This window comes from Chlorocebus sabaeus, chromosome 6 (assembly GCF_047675955.1).
Source record: "Chlorocebus sabaeus isolate Y175 chromosome 6, mChlSab1.0.hap1, whole genome shotgun sequence".
NCBI lineage: Eukaryota > Metazoa > Chordata > Mammalia > Primates > Cercopithecidae > Chlorocebus > Chlorocebus sabaeus.
The window spans coordinates 19,149,817-19,158,337 of record NC_132909.1 but is presented as its reverse complement, the minus strand read 5'-3'; the positions used below and the strand labels follow the sequence as shown (position 1 = coordinate 19,158,337).

General features: G+C 38.9%; 1 pseudogene; it reads right to left on the bottom strand.

Annotated features, from left to right (window-relative positions):
* Positions 1 to 6: 6 nt before the first annotated feature.
* On the bottom strand, positions 7 to 8,131 carry LOC119621745 (protein PAT1 homolog 1-like; annotated as a pseudogene).
* Positions 8,132 to 8,521: the final 390 nt, after the last annotated feature.

Genomic DNA, 8,521 nt, shown 5'->3' with positions numbered 1-8,521 from the left:
GAACAATTGCTCATACATGATACACTCTTTCAGTTATGTTAGATAATACTAAATCAATCATAGGTTCTATATACCCTACTAGATATTTCCAAATTGTTCTTTTAGATCCTGCGGACTGGTAAACTCAGTGTCCCTGTAGCTTCAGTTTAGGTATGTTTTTGTATGTATTCCTAAATTTTGACTTAAGCCACTTTCGAAATGTATTTCTTGGCCTATCATCATTCCTTTACTTTGACTTTCATATTCTTGGCTTTCTCCATTATTTTTGTCTTGTTTTTTTCCTTCCCTCTAATTGACTTGAATGTCATTCTGGATACTTTGCTATATTGATGCAGTATTTTCTACCTACATGCATATAGTCTGACCATGCATTCTATTTTTATGAGACATTTTAAGATTCATAGGTTATCAGTTATGTAATCTTTGCAGATTACATAACTAAAATTTTATTTTCCAGTATTTATATTTGATTTTCTTATTGCAATAGCTAGACTCTTCAGAACACAGTTGAATATTATGGTAACAGGTATCTGTTTTTCCAAATTTAATGGACTATATCCCAACATTTTTTTCTTTGGTCTTATGTTTCCTCAGAACCTACATTTAATTATTTACTATAATATTCACTCTTCATTTGGGGATAAATTCTCTGCTGACTTTAAATTTCCTTCAGTATATGTGGGGGTAGAGGGAGGATGCCTACTTTTGTAGTGATTGTTAATTTAAAAACTGCTAAATTTTGTCTAAGGATATTTTGTTATCTATTTTATGTTTTTCCCCTTAAATTTATTGATGTATTGATTTGTACTTATGACTTTCTTAAATTTTAAACATTTCTTGTAATATGCTATAATTTTTGTCATACTACTAGAGTTCATTTGGTGATATTTTAATTAGAACTTTTCCATCTATAGTCAAATTAGGCAGTATTATAGTTTTTTTCTTTTATTGATAAGACTTTAGAGTTGTAATGATCTGTTCTTTAACACCTAGAAACAATTTGTCCTTAAAGTATTTACATTTTTGTATCTTGATATTGTATTTTATGAGACTTGCTAAATTCACTTAGCTTTAGCAGGGTTTATTTTTTTATAAATTACTTAGAATTTTCTATAAACACAATCAGGACATCTGTGAAGACAGTTCCTTCTAATTTATATTTCATTTATTTGCCATACTTCACAGGCTAGGGCATTCTGTAGAGTGTTGAATGGAAATGCTCAAAGCAAGGCTGGGCGTGGTGGCTCATGCCTGTAATCCCAACAACATTTTGGGAGGCTGAGGCAGTTGGATCACCTGAGGTTAGGAGTTCGAGACATGCCTGGCTGTTGTCATGAGAATGTCAGCTGCTTGCTCTGTGGAGAGGAAAGGAAGAATACAGGCAACCATTGTCTTCCCTTTTCGGATACACATGATCTGTACAAAGTGGTCATCACTAGGCCGCTCTTGTCCAGGCTATTTCCCCCTTAAGTTGTCATACATGCTACAAATTTTGTACTTTCGCTCATCCATTAGAGCAGGTCATTCTTCTAGACTTAGGAGATAATGTCTTTCATAGTCCTCCACATCAAGGAGCAAACTGTAAGTTTTCTCAATTATGGTGGGTTTTTCTCCTCTTGTTTCATACTTGTTTTTCTTTTATCTCATCATCCTCATTCCAAGATGTTACAACAGCATCAATCATTTTTCAGAGATTATTCACACTAGAAACAGTAAGCTTTCCCAAAGAGCCCTCAAATTGTACTGGCTTATAGGCATGCTCCAGTTTGGCCACCTGAGGGGTGATAACCTTGGTGCACTCCTTTTTAGGGCCATCACCTTGTATTTCTTCAGCAGCTGATGGTTTCTCCAGCTTTTCAAAGTAATTCTGGTAATAAAAATCATCCAGGTAGGGATCAGTGCTTTGCAGTTGCATCATCTGAATTTTAGAGGCCCAATCCTTTTCCTGCTGCAACATGATATTGGCATATGGATCCTTTCAGAGATGATCGTGATGACTGCTCCAGTGACTTCCTCTATCCCCTGCACCATTGAGATTCTGATGCTGATTTCTATACTGTTGCTGTCTCTGATGCAAGAGTCAGTGGTGCTGTGGATGGAGGTGAGTTGTGTCCAGTCTAAACATTGGTGCCTGAGATCTTAGGTTTTGCAAGTGAGGTCCTGGGCTGTGGAGGTGGTGTAGCAGAGGGTGGAGCACTAAAGGCATGGAAGCCTGGTGCTGGGGGAAGCATCTGCCCAACTTGCCCTTGTAGCAACTTGGGATTCATAGCAGCAAGTGGACTACAAATCCAGGGACCCATACAAACTGGCTGGGAGACATCTGTCCAGGCTGTTGTTGTGCTCCTTCAAGAAGCTGTGCTCTCTGAAGGGGGCTGAGAACAGGAGGAACACTAGGAGGAAAAGGGTGACCCAGGAGGGAAGAGTTTAGGACACTGTAGAACTGATTTGGAGACATCCTCTCATCATAGGGACCAGGATAACACGGTGGCATTGGGGGCCGAACATGGACAGGCTTCAAATGCAGAATCTTCCAAATTGGCCTTCCTTTTCAGTTGCTGGTTTCAGGTGGAGGAAAGTCTATGGACTAGGACTGCATAGGCTCTGTTGGGTAAAGCCATCTGCTTAGGTGGGGTACTTATGGGAACAGTTCTAACAGGAGGACTGCCAATGATAGGTGAAGTTGACCATCTTGGTAATGCATGTTCAGAAAGGTCCTGATCATTTTCTGGACCCTGGGGGGCCTCTGAGGCAAGGCATATTCTAATACAGACACTGTAGACATTTCCTGAGTGAGCAGTGGTCCTCGGATTTGCCTCAGAACTTCAGATCCATCCCAGATACTGGAATTCAGACTTCCTGGTTGGGGCTGTAAAACTGGCCTGGTCTGTGCTGCCCTCATAGCTGGATCTTTTAGTTCATTTTCAATCACCATCTTACTGAGCCTTTCTGCCAGATTCTCCTCATGGTCACCCAACAAGTCTATTTCTTCCCTTTCTCCGTTGCCTGTTGGTTCATTGACTGCCACTGGTAGCTTTTCTTCCAGTTCAGCCAGGCGCTTGTGCTTCCTGCCAATCATCATCAGCTGCACCTGACCCAAATGTATCATCATTGAATTGATCAGTCTCTTCATCTTCTTCTCTCAGTCCCTGAAAGTAATCTTCATCATCATCCAGAAGACAATCCTCCCAAGACTCATAGTGGAACATTCTTGGGGAGGTGGGGAGGGAGCAGGGAGGGGAGTGGGGGAGGGAGGGAAGAAGTACGGACTCCCCAGCCTCCTCCATGGCCAGGTCCTCCACCAGCTCACAACTCCTGGCCACCTATTTCTGTTTCTCATATTTGTTCCTATGAATTCTAGTTATTATCATGTATCATTTCCTTACTCCAATACAACTCTACTGTCATTTACTTCCTTTATGCTGCTATTGTCAAATATATTACATTTCCATGTTATAGGCCCAACAGTATAATTATGTACATATTGTATTATACAACTGCCTTTTAAATTTATTAAGAGAAGTAAAAGAAATGTGCATTTTTGCTGCTTTTTGTATATTATAAATATTTTCTTTTTAAAAATGTGGTTTTGAATTTCCATGTGGATTTACTTGCTTTGTTTGAATAACCTTTACAATTTCTTATATGGTAGGTCTGGGAAGGGCTTTATTTCATCTTCATTTTTGAAAGACAGTATGTTACTGCTTGACAGAGCTTTTGTCCTTTGAGTACTTTGAATATATCGTCCCACTGCCTTCGTCCCCTCCATTGCTTTGGATAAGAAGTCGGCTGTCAATTGATTGGTGTTCCATTGTTAAGTGACAATATCATTTTTCTCTTATACTTTTCAACATTTTCTTTCACTTTTAGCACTTCTACTACGATGGGTCTGTTCATGGATATCTTTGCATTCATTCTGATTACAGTTTGTTGAGATGCTTGTGGGTATTGATTAATGTTTATTCAACAAATTATGGATGTATTTAGCCATTATTATTATTATTATTATTTTTGAGATGGAGTCTCGCTCTGTCACCCAGGCTGGAGTGCAGTGACCGGATCTCAGCTCACTGCAAGCTCCGCCTCCTGGGTTTACGCCATTCTCCCGCCTCAGCCTCCCGAGTAGCTGGGACTACAGGCACCCGCCACTACACTCAGCTAGTTTTTTGTATTTTTTTAGTTGAGACGGGGTTTCACTGTGTTAGCCAGGATGGTCTCGATCTCCTGACCTTGTGATCCACCCGTCTCAGCCTCCCAAAGTGCTGGGATTACAGGCTTGAACCACCACGCCCAACAATTTAGCCATTATTTCTTGGAATATTTTTGTGCTCATTTCTCTTTCTCCTTTCCTTCTGGTATTCTCATTACATGTATGTTGGTGCACTTAAAAGTGTCTTGTATTTCTTAAAGGCTCTGTTCATATTTTCTTTGTTCTATTTTCTCATTCTATTTTCTTATTCTTTTTTCTAGTGGGAAGATGGAATTGAGGTTGCATAATTTCCATTGATCTATTTGAAAGTTTTCTAATTACTCTGCCAGATCAAATTTATTTAGCCCTTCTAATGAATTTTTTATTTTGGTTACTGTGGTCTTCAACTCCAGAACTTACATTTGGTTCATTTTGTCATTTATCCTATTTGATTTTCTTTATTTGACGAGACATTATCTTTACGTTTTCCTTTACTTCTGTGAATATATAATGGCTAAATTGAAATTTTTGTCTATTAATTATGACACCTGTTCCCTGTCATAGGCCAACCTGTTGCCTGTTTTTTGTTTTTGTTTTTGTTTTGTTTTGTTTTAGACAGAGTCTTGCTCTGTTGCCCAGGCTGGAGTGTAGTGGCATGATCTTGGCTCACTGCAACCTCTCCCTCCTGAATTCAAGCAATTCTTGTGTCTTAGCCTAGTTATAGGCATGTTCTACCACACCTGCCTAATTTTTGTATTTTTAGTAGAAATGGGGTTTCGTCATGTAGTCCAGGCTGGTCTCAAAACTCCTGAGCTCAAGTGATCTGCCAACCTTGGCCTCCCAAAGTGCTGTGATTACAGGTGTAAGCCACTGCACCTGGCCTGCTTGCTGTTCTCCTGTGTATAAGTCCAAGTTTCCCATTTGTTTGCATGCCTTCGTTTTTGATTATTTTCCTAATAAGTAGACATATTAGGAAACATACTGTAGTGATTTGCCTGTCCCTCTCCAGAGCTTGTTCTTGTTGTTTGCTTAGTTATGTATTTTGTGTTTTGGCTATTTTAGTAAAGTCTGTTTCCCTTTCCCCTTGCAGTGTGAACTATTTTGTGTTGTTCCTCAGCCTTAAACATATGCAGTTACGCTGGTGAGACAATGGTTTTAAAAAGGAGTCTCTTTGACTATCTTTCTCTCTCTCTCTGTTAAGATGACTGCCTCTTTGGTATTATTTCCAGCCCACTAGGCTCCACTGCCTTCTATCTGGTCACTCTATTGTTTTCAAAATTTCCTTGGAGCATAAATTATTAAGCAGTTTAATATAATTTAAGGCAGGGTTAGTTTTTGAGGTCAGTTTTTGAGGTTTCTTTTGACCTTTTGGAGGGCTCCTTAGCTGTCTCTGCCCATGGAATTATCTGATTAAATCCCTGGCCTATGGTTTATGTTGTTGTGTTTACTTTTTAGGGGAGCTATTTGACACTGTTTCAGATAAATTCCATTCCTTTGGAGAGAGCTTCAGAGCTCTATTCTTATGGACCACCACTCCCTCTGGACAAAATCTCTGAACCACCATTCAGGGTAATGGGCTGGATGGTAGCCATCTTGTTTTTTGTGTTATGAAACCTCTGCCTTACAAGCAAGTGGAGGCAAGGGCAATCTGGGTCCAAATCTGAGTTCACTGTGCCTGGGTAGACTTTCCAAACTGTGGGTGGGGCTGAGGGAAGCCAAGGAGCCCCAAACCTCTTAGTTGCGTTCACCAGGAATGTAGCCACTTTAACCAAGAGGGGGTGATAAGAAACCCGGGAGGCATGCCCCTCCTATTGATATATGACAAACCTCGATTGACAGCTGAAGCCCCATCCTCTTGGCAGCATCCACCCACAGTGAAGCTTCTATCAAATTGAGCTGTAAAGAGTAAAAGGGAGTTGGTTGTATCTTACCACAAATTATCTTACCAAGTTCTTGGTTCTTACCAAATGTTAGTAGAATTTCTTGATATTTCGTTTCCTATATACTCTTTGGACACTTTCAGACCTCAAATTGCAAGGTTTTTATACATTTTTTTTCCAGTTTTACTAGAAAATGAGTTTGCAGAGCCCCACATCTACCATCCAGAAGTGGAACTACATATAGTCATTTAACAATAGTTTAGCATTTTCTGTCATCTCATTCTGGAGAATCATAGATGGGGCAGAAATACATATTCTTGAAGAAAAAAATTTGTCTCCCTCACAGGTACTATGATTCAATAGGGTGTGGGATAAGTACATGATAACATGCATGGGATAGATACTCTGTTCTCTACAGTTCTGTGCTTTTGAGTTAGAGAACATAAAAGATATATTGATGGTTATTACTTTTAACATGTCACAATCTAGTTGTAGCATTTAAGATTAAATTTGGTTGTGAGTAAAATAGTAAAATTGCCCCAAATTAAAGTGAATAAAAGTAATAAAAGTTCATTTCTCTGTCATATATTATGGATGTAAGCCTGATATTGTGGCCTTGCTCCAAACCAATCATGAATTTTACCATTCTGGCATCAGAATGGAATGAACACTCAGACTTATACAGAACTTGGAAGAATAGTAAATAATTCTGGATACCCTTCACCCAGATTTCTCAAATATTAATATATTAAGCCAGTGTGTTTTAAGAGGTTTCCAGAATTGCCAAAATATTCACTTATATCCTACTTGCCATAAGTTGTGTCACATGACAACACCTTGGAGAAATAACTGCAGTCCTTATTCTAGATAGTCATAGCCAACGGTTAATAAAAATTACTGGTTCTATAATCATGAAAGCAGGGTAGAATGGATATGGGGGCCTAATAAACAACAGATCCTGACCCACTGAGGAATCCATGGAGATGGTTTCACTTTGATCAATTACAAATGAAGACAGTGAATCCCTAGAGACCACAACTTGTGCAGAAGACACATGGAAATGGAATGGGATTCTGGAAGTTAAGACACATAGGTCCATTATCCTTCATACCCCAAGCTGGATGATCACAATACCCTATAAAAGGATGACAGAAATCTTGTGTCTACTTCTTCTTTTCTGGGGAGTCTATGAACATTCAAGATAATATCCATCACTGACTATTCTAAAACAAGTTTCTTCACAATGCTGCTCAGAAACACCATGACAAATTTGAATTGGAGCAATATCTCCAAAAATGGGATGCAGATTAATGTATCATTTCAGCCAGGCCTTAACAGAAGATAAACTTCTCAGCTATCACCATACCTAAAACATTATAATTCAATAAAATGCCAAATGCAAAAAGAGCAGATCACAGAAATGTAAGTTGAGAAAAATCAGAGTGAACTTCTGACCTTATGATGACATTTTCAACTCTGAAACTATTAAAATAATTCTAACAAAAGCAGCATCTTTTTTTCCATACCTGAACTGCCACATGTATGCACAGCAGCCAGATTTTTTGGTCTTTAATGCTTTTTTCCTCTAAAAGGAACCAGGACTCCCTAAGAGGGTATTAAATCATGAGTTGATTCCATGACTCAGGACAAGAGGCATGGGGGACATGAACCAACAAACAGGATCAGTCTAAAACATCTTCTTATGGCCCGAAAACAATATTCCTTTAAAACGTCAAAAGAAAAAAATAAGAAGTAAAAATAAAAAATGTAAATGGATTCCTACTGGCCACATTATGTCAATTTGAGCATAAATAATCATAATTACTACAAGTGCTCCTCAACCTATGGTGGGGTTATATCCAAATAAACCCATCATAAATTGAAAACATCATACACCATATGTGTATTTATGACCTACAATATTTTCAATTTAACAATGGGTTTATCTAGATATAGCCCCATTTTAAGTCAAGGAGCATACTCTATGTCTTAGTCCATTTTGTGTTGCTATAAAGGAATATCTGAGGTTGGGTAATTAATAAAGAGAGAGGTTTATTTGGCTCACTGTTCTGTAGGATTTACAGGAATCATGGTGTAACATCTGCTTCTGGTAAGGGCCTCAGGCTGCTTCTACTCGTGGCAGATGAAAAGGGGCAGTGTATGCAGACATCACATGGCAAGAGAAGAAGCAAGAGAGTGAGGAAGGAGGTGCCAGGCTCTTTTGAACAACCAGCTCTCACAGGAACTAACAGAGTGATAACTCACCCCCAATCCAGAGAGGATATTAATTTATTCATGAGGGATCTTCTCCCATGACCCAAACATCTCCCATTAGGCCCCACCTCCAACATTGGGATCAAACTTCAATACGAGATTTGGAGGGGACAAATATCTAAACTATAGCAGCATATCACTTTTGTACTATTATAAAGCTGAAAATTAGAAGTCAAACCAT